Source organism: Mytilus californianus, unplaced genomic scaffold (genome assembly GCF_021869535.1).
Source record: "Mytilus californianus isolate M0D057914Y unplaced genomic scaffold, xbMytCali1.0.p SCAF_15, whole genome shotgun sequence".
Taxonomy (NCBI): Eukaryota; Metazoa; Mollusca; class Bivalvia; order Mytilida; family Mytilidae; genus Mytilus; species Mytilus californianus.
This window is the reverse complement of record NW_026262637.1, coordinates 4,866,975-4,881,036: the sequence shown is the minus strand read 5'-3', so window position 1 is coordinate 4,881,036 and position 14,062 is coordinate 4,866,975. Positions and strand designations below refer to the sequence as shown.

Here is a 14,062-nt window from a genome sequence, read left to right as displayed (position 1 = left end):
AGTGTCAGTTTCCGACAGTCGTAGACATACGAAATAAACATATTCCCTGTTACTTTACTAGATATCCATGTTATCAAAAAATGATTGGCTTATTATCACTACGTAATGTAAAAGTTTTAAGAAAATACTGTATTCTTTTTTTTTTTTTTTTTTTTTTTTTTATCTTTTTTTCATACCAACCATTGTTTTGTATTTTTTGTATATATGTAAATATTGTATTCCTCTTGTAACACGTATATAATGTGTCTCAGTGATCAAATAAAGTTGAAAATTGAAAAATACAATACAATACAATACAATACAATGAACGTAATTATTACATACTATTTGAAGTGACAGGCACTTGTTTCTGAAAAAAAATATGTCCTATATACCTTAATAATATAACGAGTAAGGTATGTAGGATTTTTTTTCGGAGACAAGTGCCTGATGGCTTTCACTTGGAACACACAATTTGATATAAGAAAGGACAGCTCCTACGTCACTCATTAATAAGAGTATTTTTTCTGTGGACAGATGCTTCAACAATTTCCTAGCAAGTCTTTTTAATTTATTTGTTACACTCAATTTGTAGAACGGGAGAACTGAATAGTGTCCATCTGCACACACTTCTAGTTGTTCGTTTAGAATGATCATTCTTGTGCTAAGATCCCTAATTCATCTTGTCCAATGCCACCAGCAAATTTTGTCGCTTTGAACAACATGACACTGGACAACGAAAATATTTTGTCTGAGATAATAGTCAAAATTAATCTGTTTGCCAAAATAAGCGACCGTGCACTTAGTAGGATGTTACAGACGAAGGGAAGGACGATATTAACATGTTTTTTTCATTCAGCACCGAACGATGTCTTCACGTTTCTCCAACATTTGATATTTTTGTAGACGGATAAATAATTTCTCGTTGGAGAAATGTGATTTTTTTGGCAATAGGGATAAATGAATTTTACCTGTTATTGGAGTTACAGTGAATCCAGGTAATAACAAACTTTTGAATGATCTGACGGATTGATAGCTGAAAAAAAACACAAACTTAGACATTATTAGAATAACAAATATATGTATTTCACCAAAGTGCACTCATATACAACGAACCTATTTTACAATCATATAAAATAATCATCAATATTAACACTGATGGAAAAATACACTATAAAGTCTTGAAATCATTAACCGGAAAATACTGTTGTGACGTTTTGGATTTCAATTATTTCTGGTAAATTATTAAGTTAGTCATTTTGTAATACATGATGAGTCGAGCGTCTTTTCGTCTTGTTTATTATTTTTTCGATCCTAATTCATTTATTTATATTGCTGACACTTGATATATTTCCATGTCTGATGGTTACATATCGTGCGAGCTAGCTCGTCTTTGTACTTTTGCAATTCTATCTATGTGGTTTTGCTGGTACGGGTCCTATACTGTCGTTGCGTATTCCATTTGTTGTCTTACTGATATTTTATAGGCATGCTCTTTGATGGATTTTAAACTGATGTGGGGGTTTCGATCAATGCATGTCGATGTAAGAACCAAGGATTCGGTTGGCTTTTCCTGTGATATTGTTTATGAGTTATCCCCAATCTAGATCATTTGCGATGGTGCAGCTCAGATATTAAGTCGATGTTTCATGCTACAGAGTATGGCCGTGGAGTTTGTAGTCCCACTTGATTGGATTTTTCTTTTTCGTGACTGTGAGGACGCTGCATTTTCAGGGTGGTATTCCTTTTTCTAAAGTTTTTCCCATTTTGCAAGTTTATCCAGGTCTTCTTGGAGTTTATGGCAGTAATTGTCTGAGGAAATGGTCAAATAGACAACAGTATCGTCCGCAAACAGTCTCACTGTTGAATGTGGGCCTTATGGTATAGGTCTTTAATTTAAAAAAGAAAGAGACTGGGTCCTAAGACTGATCCTTGTGGTAGTCCAGATTCTACTTTCACTTCGTCTATGTTTCGCCTTCAACCATTAATACTTGGGTTCTGTTGGTGAGAAATTCCTTTATCCATTTGTTGGTATTACTTCGGATGCCACAATGGTGTATTTTATGGAGGAGTAAACTGTGAGACACTTTTTCAAAAGCTGCCATATGTTATTTATTTCAGATTATAATTGAACAGCCAGTATTCTTTTGATTAATTCTTATAATTCCAATTTATTTTTGAATTTTTCTGAATTTATTTATTATTAACATTTGTTATTAAAAAGTTTAATAAGAAAATTATATACATTGTATACAGGTCTCACTATAACTTCCTGAAACAAACAATGTTAATTTCTATATAAACACCAAGCCCATCTATTGTTTGACACTTGTTGGATAAACGTCAGTTTGATTTTTCAAATGTTGAAAAACCGTGAATAAACTGAAAAAAGAAAACAACAGTGCTTTCGCGGTTTAAGGCATTTTGTCATCGAAGAGGTGTTCGGAGCGTTTATTCACGGTTCTATTTGATGACAAAATGCATTACACCGCGAAAGCACTGTTGTTTTCATTTTGTCACGCGCTGATCTTGTGTTAATGTCAGTATATATATCTTCATAATTACATAATTGTATATCTAACAGAGATTAAGGTGATCTTTGTTTGTTTTGTTTATCTGATATCAACTTTAAATCAATCAGAAAATGTTGTGTATAAAGTATGTGTAGAAGTCTGTTTGTAGGTGGGCTTTTATTTATGGTAAGATAAACATTCCTCCGCACATCCATTTGTTTTTGCCAAAAAATAACTAAAATTGTTTAGATTTTGAAGGAGGTAGGGAAAATTTCCTTATCCTTTAACACCAATCAATTAAATTCTTTGTTGTTGTTGATTATTTTCACAATATCAATGCTTTATCTTTGCACTCTAAGGCTCTAACAACATTATGTCATTAATCATTACGTTGTACTATTCATTTCAATACGAACTATATTTTCATGTCGGGGCCTTTTATAGCCGATTACAGATACGGTATGGGTTTTTCTCAATGTTGAAGGCCGTACGGTTGCCTATAACTGCATACATCAACTTCATTTGAACTCTGGTGGATAGTTGTCTCATTGGGAGCCATTCCACATCTCCTTACTGTTATATAGGACATTCTGCAATTCAAAATTCAAATTAAAGTAATGCTTTGGTTTTTTGTCAGCTACAAGTCTATTGATTTTCGTTCTGCAGCTTCCTGATGAAGGTAAATCCAGAAAAGCGCTTCGGACGCATGAAATTATTAAACGTGTTGTTTTCAATTTTTTACATCACTGGGTCGATACCTCTGCTGGTGGACTATCAGTCCCCGAGGGTATCATCAGCTCAGTAGTCAGTACTTCGGTACTGACATGATTTATAACAAACTTTTCTAAAATTGTCCGTTTATAAATTTTGAAATTATAAAGAAACTAAGGTTTCAACTCCCTCAGGCAAAGTTGACCTTAGATGAATTTGACCATTTGTTTTAGGTATTTTTGTCATATAGCTCTTCAACTGTTTCGGTACTTATACATCCCTCGGATTTCAAATGTTTGGCATTGAGCGTTCCTGATGAAGGTAAATCCAGGAAAGCGCTTCGGACGCATGAAATTATTAAACGTGTTGTTTTCAATTTTTTCCAAGCTTAACGACACACAAAAAATGCATGTCAAAGTTGCTATGTTTTATAATTTTTTCTTTAAACTTCTGCATATACCTTCCAAAGATGACTGCTAAACTATCTAATATTTTTCAAGTTTGTTATTTATACATTTTAATTTCCAAAATTCACCAGGTTTCGTACGATTTCCATTGATGTCTATTTGTGTGAAACAAAAGTCATCGGAAAGGCAAACACCTCTTTCAGATAATCCCAAATGGTAATAGGTATATATGTTGTCAAGCACATGCATGACAATTACTAAAGAAAAATCAACCTTTGAAACACATGAAACTTGGACACGGTTACCATTCTTATTTATTGTATAAGGTGAACATTGAAAATATATACAATAAATTCGAATCTGACTGAATAAGTAGAACAGGTAAGTTTGTCCTCTTTTACAAAAATTCTTTTGATTTAATGAGTTCTTATCTAGTAATTTTTTTTTAATTATTTTTTTCAGTGCTCATATACACAAGGTAGGACGTTTTATTTTTTTATATTAATCTTTACCGTAAGAATGTCATTAGAATAACTCATCTGCTTGTTGATAATAATGAGTCATTGAATTAAATTTATAACTCATTACAATACTTAGGACGCCTCCGGGTGCGGGAATTTCTCGCTGCATTGAAGACCTGGTATTTTCATTTTCATTTATTTAGTGCTACACTTAATGACACGTGTTAATATCTGAACCAATTTGTGATTGGACTCTAGTTTTTTGTCTTTTTTTTCAATTTTTTTTCGTTTTTTTATTTCTAAAATTGAATAATAGATGTGCAAATATTTATCAAAGATACAATTTTTGCTGCTGAACTTTTTTGCAATTACATATATAATTGTCCTTTTGAAATTGACAAAATATAAAAAGGAAATGTAAAAAAAAACCCTGGCAGAAACACTGTTAAAAGATTTATATGTGAATTCATTTCATAATTAAGATATAAAGCTTGGTGGTCTATGCACGGAACTAAATGATCACTGTTTAGATGTTGATGCTAAATGTGTGGATGATGGCGGAGGAATCTTCACATGCCGGTGTAAATCGGACTTTCGTCAAATAAATGGAACATGTATTCATCTTAAGAATTTATTTATTAAAATATAATGTTGACAAAATAAACAAACACGCAAACAAAAACAATAAAAAGGAACCAAAAACAAAATGAGGAAACATATATACTAGCAATAAAAAACAATTGCAAAAGAAGGCATACTACCAAATATACACGCTATATAATCTATAAAAGAGTAAAGTAAAAAATAACATATTAATCAGATTAGAACAGCGTGTGTTCCAAAAGAAATTACATAGGTGTCAAAGGGTGGTCTTAGGATAGTCCTAAAGGTTACGATGCCCCAAGTCGAAATAAAAACAACAACTAAATATGGCTTTCCGTCAGTATTTGAGGAATGTATCTTTGTTTAGATACTATCCCATGTCTTCTCCTTAATTTTATTCGTCGCCACATTTGATAGCTTGCTGAATAAAATCCCCTATGCTTATTTACTTCGGCAACAGAGCTTATTAATAATAATCATTTTCTTTATTTCAACAGGATAACATATTTAGTCAGAAGTCTAGTTTACAATTAGGTCCTACATTATATACATATACATGTAGTACAATATAAAGTATAAAATTCAATAATAAAAATACTAATACAAATATTAAACTTTTATACTGTTATAAGAATTAAACAAAATATTCTTTAACATATGTTTTTTAAAGATCGAATTGTGTTACATTGTTTTAAATTTGTAGACAGATTGTTCCATAAAATACTCCCAGATATCAACAAGGAACGTTTATAGTATTCAGTTTTAGTTTTTGGCATAAAAAGCATATTACAAGTACTTTGTCTGGTTTTTGTAGAACTAACCTGATGCACATAATTAAATTCATTGAGATATTCCGTAGTCATTTGGTGATGTTCTTTAAGAACTAAAATTGCATTTCTATATACAAAATAATCTGTAATGGGCACCCATCGCAACTCCCCAAAAAGTATGTTTGACGATGTCATATTATTACGCCCATTAAAATAATTCGTGCTGCTTTTTTTTTTAAGCTGAAAAATTCTATCAATATAAGCAAAATTTTTGCACCTCGGTTTTAGAAAAATTTAGACTTTTTTTCTTTCTAAGTCTGATTCAATAAATGTAATGAAATCGAGTGGACCGAAGGACAAATCTAGTTTATATAGCATAAAATGAAGCACGATAACAGCCTCTAACAAGGTTTTTTGACAATGCAGTTTTGTTGTTGCATGAAATTTATTGATCCTTTTTAATAGTATATAATAATGTTTCTAATAGTATTATGTTAAAACTTTATATTGCGTTAATTTTGTTTTCATAAAAGATGCAACCTGCCGCCTTCTATATAAGGAAATGCCTGTACCAAGTCAGGAATATGACATTTGTTTTCCATTTGTTTGATGTGTTTGAGCTTTTGATTTTGCCATTTGTTAAGGGACTTTCCTTTTTTAATTTTCCTTGGAGTATTTTTTGTTATTTTACTTTTTACATATACTGAAATACATTAAAATATATTTTATTTGATTCTCTACATATTTTTATTTATTAAAAAATGTGTAAGGATGGTCCTAGGACAATCGCAGTTAGGATTGTACCAAGATATCTTTGTTTTAAATCCTAAGACATGTCTCAGATACGTCCTAAGACCAACCTTAGTAATGTCCTAAGACATATCTTAGGAATGGTTTAGGCCATATCATCGGAAACTTTCATTGACATGGCCCCTGATTTATATATTGTTTCCAGGATGATAGCAATTGTACAAATTAAACACAATGTCAGGAATAAATATATACGTGACGTTCGAATTAAACAGTAGACAGTTATGATCATTCAAAAGTTATGCTGAGGGTGGAGAATCTGTGACCATAAAACCACATGGTTGTTGTATTACATTAATAGAACAGATATTGAATGTTTATTTTTACAGTTACTGATTGTAAATCAACTATACCTCCTAAATCCAGTAAGTAGAAAAAGAAATGTTTGATGTTTTACATATGTCAATATTCTTGTGCAGTGGCTAATATAAGTTAATAGAAATGTTTGCAAAAATACAGCAATTTCTGCATTTTTAAAATATATAAATTTTAATCTGATTATAAAATCATGATTTAAAACTTTTCTTCACACTATAAAAAGGTCGAATTATCAACTTAATGGCCATTGAAAGGGAATCGAGTACAACAATAGATCTCCTGGCTGTTTTCCGTATGCAGCCTAGTTAGACATATTTGATATACTATATTAAGTACTCTCAAGTATTTTCATTTTCATTTATTTAGTGCAACATTTAATGACAAGTGTTAATATCTGAACCAATTTGTGATTGGACTCTAGTTTTTTTTCTTTATTTTTCAACTTTTTTTTTCGATTTTTTATTTCTAAAATTGAATAATAGATGTGCAAATATTAATCAAAGATATAATTTTTGCTGCTGAACGTTTTTTTGCAATTACATATATAATTGTACTTTTGAAATTGACAAAAAATAAAAAGGAAATATAAAAAAAAACCCTGGCAGAAACACTGTTACAAGATTTATATGTGAATTCATTTCATAATACAGATATAAAGCTTGGTGGTCTATGCACGGAACTAAATGATCACTGTTTAGATGTTGATGCTAAATGTGTGGATGATGGCGGAGGAATCTTCACATGCCGGTGTATATCGGACTTTCGTCAAATAAATGGAACATGTATTCATCGTAAGAATTTTATTATTAAAATATAATGTTGACAAAATAGACAAACACGCAAACAAAAACAATAAAAAGAAACCAAAAACAAAATGAGGAAACATATTACTAGCAATACAAAAACAATGACAAAAGAAGGCATACTACCAAATATACACGCTACATAATCTATAAAAGAGTAAAATGAAAAATCACATATTAATCCGATAAGAACAGCGCGTGTTCCAAAAGAAATAACATAGGTGTCTTATGGTGGTCTTAGGATAGTCCTAAAGGTTACGATGTCCCAAGTCGAAATAAAAACAACAACTTTGGCTTTCAGTCCGTATTTGAAGAATGTATCTTTGTTTAGATACTATCCCATGTCTTCTGCTTAATTTTATTCGTCGCCACATTTTTATAGCTTGCTGAATAAAATCCCCTATGCTTATTTACTTCGGCAAGCAGAATTAATTAATAATAATCATTTTCTTTATTTCAACAGGATAACATATTTAGTCAGATGTCTAGTTTACAATAAGGTCCTGCATTATATACACATACATGTAGTACAATATAAAGTATAAAATTCAAAACTAAAAATACTAATACAAATATTAAACTTTTATACTGTTATAAGAATTGAACAAAATATTCTTCAACATATGTTATTTAAAGATCGAACTGTGTTACATTGTTTTAAATTTGTAGACAGATTGTTCCATAAAATACTCCCAGATATCAACAAGGAGCGTTATAGTATTCAGTTTTAGTTTTTGGCACAAAAAGCATATTACAAGTACTTTGTCTGGTTTTTGTAGAACTAACCTGATGCACATATTTAAATTCATTGAGATATTCCGTAGTCATTTGGTGATGTTCTTTAAGAACTAAAATTGCTTTTCTATACACAAAATTATCTGAAATGGGCACCCATCGCAACTCCCCAAAAAGTATGTTTGACGATGTCATATTATTACGCCCATTAAAATAATTCGTGCTGCTATTTTTTTTAAGATGAAACATTCTATCAATAACAGCAACATTTTTGCACCTCGGTTTCAGAAAAATTTGGACTTTTTTTCTTTCTAAGTCTGATTCAATAAATGTAATGAAATCGAGTGGACTGAAGGGCAAATCTAGTTTATATAGCATAAAATGAAGCACAATAATAGCCTCTAACAAAGTGTTGTGACAATGTAGTTTTGTTGTTGCATGAAATTTATTTATCCTTTTTGATAGTATATAATAATGTATTTAATAGTATTACGTTAAAACTTTATTTTGCGTTAATTTGTTTTTCATAAAAGATGCAACCTGCCGCCTTCTATATAAGGAAGATGCCTGTACCAAGTCAGGAATAAGACATTTGTTTTCCATTTGTTTGATGTGTTTGAGCTTTTGATTTTGCCATTTATTAAGGGACTTTTCGTTTTGAATTTTCCTTTGAGTATTTTTTGTTATTTTACTTTTTACATACACTGAAATACATTAAAATATATTTTATTTGATTCTCTACATTTTTTTATTTATTAAAAATGTGTAAGGATGGTCCAAGGACAATCGCAGTTAGGATTGTACCAAGATATCTTTGTTTTAAATCCTAAGACATGTCTCAGATACGTCCTAAGACCAACCTAAGTAATGTCTTAGACATATCTTAGGAATGTTTTAGGACATATCATCGGAAACTTTCATTGACATGGCCTCTGATTTATATATTGTTTCCCGGATGATGGCAAATGTACAAATTAAACACAATGTCAGAAATAAATATATACGTCACGTTCGAATTAAACAGTAGACAGTTATGATCATTCAAAAGTTATGCTGAGGGTGGGGAATCTGTGACCATAAAACCACATGGTTGTTGTATTACATTAAAAGAACAGATATTAAATGTTTATTTTTACAGCTACTGATTGTAAATCAACTATACCTCCTCAATCTAGTCAGTAGAAAAAGAAATGTTTGATGTTTCACATATGTCAGTATTCTTGTGCAGTGGCTTATATAAGTTAATAGAAATGTTTGCAAAAATACAGCAATTTCGGCATTTTTAAAACATATAAATCTTAGTCTGATTATAAAATCATGATTCAAAACTTTTCTTTACACTACAAAAAGGTCGAATTATCAACTTAATGGCCATTGAAAGGGAATCGAGTACAACAATAGATCTCCTGGCTGTTTTCCGTATGCAACCTAGTTAGAAATATTTGATATACTATATATAGTACTCTGAAGTATCAATTTTCATTTATTTAGTGCTACAATTAATGACACGTGCTAATATCTGAACCAATTTGTGATTTGACTCTAGTTTCTTTCTTTTTTTTTCAATTTCTTTTCGATTTTTTATTTCTAAAATTGAATAATAGATGTGCAAATATTTATCAAAGATACAATTTTTGCTGCTGAACGTTTTTTTTGCAATTACATTGTACTTTTTTAATTGACAAAATATAAAAAGGAAATATAAAAAAAAACCTGACAGAAACACTGTTACAAGATTTATATGTGAATTCATTTCATAATACAGAGATAAAGCTTGGTGGTCTATGCACGGAACTAAATGATCACTGTTTAGATGTTGATGCTAAATGTGTGGATGATGGCGGAGGAATCTTCACATGCCGGTGTAAATCAGACTTTCGTCAAATAAATGGAACATGTATTCATCGTAAGAATTTTATTATTAAAAAATAATGTTGACAAAATAGACAAACACGCAAACAAAAACAATAAAAAGAAACCAAAAACAAAATGAGGAAACATATATACTAGCAATAAAAAACAATTGCAAAAGAAGGCATACTACCAAATATACACGCTATATAATCTATAAAAGAGTAAAGTAAAAAATCACATATAAATCAGATAAGAACAGCGTGTGTCCCAAAAGAAATTACATAGGTGTCTAAGGGTGGTCTTAGGATAGTCCTAAAGGTTACGATGTCCCAAGTCGAAATAAAAACAACAACTATGGCTTTCCGTCAGTATTTGAGGAATGTATTTTTGTTTAGATACTATCCCATGTCTTCTCCTTAATTTTATTCGTCGCCACATTTGATAGCTTGCTGAATAAAATCCCCTATGCTTATTTACTTCGGCAAGCAGCGTTTATTAATAATAATAATCGTTTTCTTTATTTCAAGGTGTAATACAACCAAATCATATTACGTCACATCCGGTTGCATACGAAAATAGGTCGAAAAAAAATATTCCCTTGAATTTGACAGTTGTAGGTAATTGATCCTACATTTCATTGCAGTAAAACATTTCTGAGTCATAAACATATATCTTGGGTATTTCAAAGCACCATTATTTCTTTATTTGGGGTTTCTATAGAATATTTTGGAAACTTGAGGTTACATGGTTACTAAAGCTTGTACACAGGTTAAAAAAGGGGGAAAATTTGATTGGTTAACTTCCAGTGATGGTTATTTTCTTATATGCAATGAAATGTTACGTGAAATTTTTTCTATAGTACTGGACAGGATAAAACTTTACTCATGCCAAGTATTTCTTTATTTGAAACAAAGATAAATTCTGCACAATGTTTTGAAAAGTGCAAATTTAACAAAGACTAATAGGGGAAAATCAATGGTGGTATTACACCTAATATGGGAAGCTGTACATGCACCTTTGACCTTGTGAGTACTCTCATGTGTTAAAATTTCTTGCTATTTAAGTGAAATATTACAAATAATGAAATATTCTGAGTGGATTGAGTCTCCAAAATACATTTTATGAGAAAATTTCCTTGAAATAGGACTTTACCATGAATATTAGTTGACAGAACAAGCCATACTTAGAGTCTTGGGGAGCTTTTTCTCCTTATTTCTTATATTCTGCTATACTAGAAAATTTTTCCTAAGAAATACTTTAATAAATATATAGTTTTAAGTAAATGAAATTATTTTTAAAGCAGTAACAACAAATTAATCACCAAAAGAGAAGTTTTTTATGTCCCTCTCTGGAACGCGGCGTAAATTTAAGTTTTACGCAAGGACTTATTGAAACCTCCTTTTGAGACAGGAAACTTTTATACGGATAGTTCAAGCAGCTTGAATACTTCAAATAATCATTTATAATAACATTCCTATCATAAATGAGTGAAAGTTACCCCAAAATTTTTATTTATTGGCCTAAAAAGTAGAAATTTTGAGGAAATGAGAGGTATAAATGGACCAAAAGAGACTTTATAAGGAAGAATAAGAGGTCCATTAGTAGTATTTATCATCCTAAAGTCATCTTTTGTATCATATTCAACTGTTTGTAGGCAGATGAGATAAATATTTGATCATTTATTGGTCCACACTATATTCTATCATGATGCGGCTTGGTTTGAATTTTTCGAAGAAATTTTGCTCGAATCGCTGTAGATGTCGTCTTACATTATACTAGATTTTTCTCAAACTATTGAACTGATTATGACAAAACTTGACAGGAATGCTTGAAATAACCAGTATTACAAAGGAAAAAAGTCACATTCAGTTTATTCAACAAAAAAGTCTTCTTTAGGTGTAATACCACCAAATCATATTACGTCACATCCGGTTGCATACGAAAATAGGTCGAAAAAAAATATTCCCTTGAATTTGACAGTTGTAGGTAATTGATCCTACATTTCATTGCAGTAAAACATTTCTGAGTCATAAACATATATCTTGGGTATTTCAAAGCACCATTATTTCTTTATTTGGGGTTTCTATAGAATATTTTGGAAACTTGAGGTTACATGGTTACTAAAGCTTGTACACAGGTTAAAAAAGGGGGAAAATTTGATTGGTTAACTTCCAGTGATGGTTATTTTCTTATATGCAATGAAATGTTACGTGAAATTTTTTCTATAGTACTGGACAGGATAAAACTTTACTCATGCCAAGTATTTCTTTATTTGAAACAAAGATAAATTCTGCACAATTTTTTGAAAAGTGCAAATTTAACAAAGACTAATAGGGGAAAATAAAATGGTGGTATTACACCTCAACAGGATAACATATTTAGTCAGAAGTCTAGTTTACAATTAGGTCCTACATTATATACATATACATGTAGTACAATATAAAGTATAAAATTCAATAATAAAAATACTAATACAAATATTAAACTTTTATACTTTGATAAGAATTAAACAAAATATTCTTTAACATATGTTTTTTAAAGATCGAATTGTGTTACATTGTTTTAAATTTGTAGACAGATTGTTCCATAAAATACTCCCAGATATCAGCAAGGAGCGTTTATAGTATTAAGGTTTAGTTTTTGGCACAAAAAGCATATTGCAAGTACTTTGTCTGGTTTTTGTAGAACTAACCTGATGCACATATCTAAATTCATAGAGATATTCCGTAGTCAGTTGGTGATGTACTTTAAGAACTAAAACTGCTTTTCTATATACAAAATAATCTGAAATGGGCACCCATCGCAACTCCCCAAAAAGTATGTTTGACCATGTCATATTATTCCGGCCATTAAAATAATTAGTGCTGCCCTTTTTTTAAGCTGAAAAATTCTATCAATATAAGCAACATTTTTGCACCTCGGTTTCAGAAAAATTTGGACTTTTTTTCTTTCTAAGTCTGATTCAATAAATATAATGAAATCGAGTGGACCGAAGGACAAATCTAGTTTATATAACATAAAATGAAGCACGATAATGGCCTGTAACAAAGTTTTGTGACAACGCAGTTTTGTTGTTGCATGAAATTTATTTATCCTTTTTAATAGTATATAATAATGTATAATAATAGTATAACGTTAAAACTTTATTTTGTGTAAATTTGTTTTTCATAAAAGATGCAAAAGAGGGACGAAAGATACCAGAGGGACAGTCAAACTCATAGATCGAAAACAAACAACGCCATGGCCAAAAATAAAAAGACAAACAGACAAATAATAGTGCAGATGACACAACATAGAAAACTAAAGACTAAGCAACACGAACCCCACCAAAAACTGGGGGTGATCTCAGGTGCTCCGGAAGGGTAAGCATATCCTGCTCCACATGTGACACCCGTCGTGTTGCTTATGTTATTACAAATCCGGTAAATAGTCTAATTCGGTAGGTCACATTCGTTGAAAGGGAAGGGTATTGTAGTAACGACATAAGGAACATATCCGATATCATCTGTGAAACGGTTATTCCATAACGGTCAACCAACTCGTGATGTCGTCCGTAAAATTTACGAAGGGATGATTTCAACTTCACCATTTGGAACTCTTGGTTTAATAGCTTCCTTGTGAGCAGCAATCCTCTATCAAGGAAATCATGATAGGAAATACAAGCCCGGGAATATCGTATCAATTGGGAGATATATACTCCGTATGCAGGCGCTGCTGGAATGTTGCTACATATAAATGGAAAAATTCACAATTGGGAAGCTGAAATCATCTCTTTTGTCGTAAAGTTTTGTTTTCAACCGACCCTCATTGGGAATTTCTAAATTTTAGTTTAAGATATGAGGCAGACTTAACTATATCTGTAGTATCCGTTATCTCTAGTTGGATGGGATAGATTCGTTCAACATAGTCACCAAATTTTGTATTATTTAGTGAGAGAACATCATCTATATAGCGGAACGTAAAGTTAAAGGATATTGCTTACTTCTTATCTTTCTTTCTAAGAAGTTCCTGTATGAAGTCAGCCTCATAATAATAAAGAAACAAGTCGGCAAGAAGAGAGGCACAATTGGATCCCATTGGAATTCCGACAGTATGTTG

The 14,062-nt window shown here is 31.0% G+C and overlaps 1 protein-coding gene across 1 annotated transcript in view; it reads left to right on the top strand.

The window, feature by feature from the left end:
• The first annotated feature begins 4,075 nt into the window (after positions 1–4,075).
• Positions 4,076–14,062, top strand: part of LOC127725235 (uncharacterized) — a 28,397-nt gene continuing 18,410 nt past the window's right edge. Inside the window, exons 1-4 of the mRNA XM_052232095.1 lie at positions 4,076–4,088; positions 6,584–6,619; positions 7,223–7,363; positions 9,876–10,016. The gene's annotated coding sequence lies outside the window, so the exon portion shown is untranslated. The remainder of the gene's footprint in view (positions 4,089–6,583; positions 6,620–7,222; positions 7,364–9,875; positions 10,017–14,062) is intronic.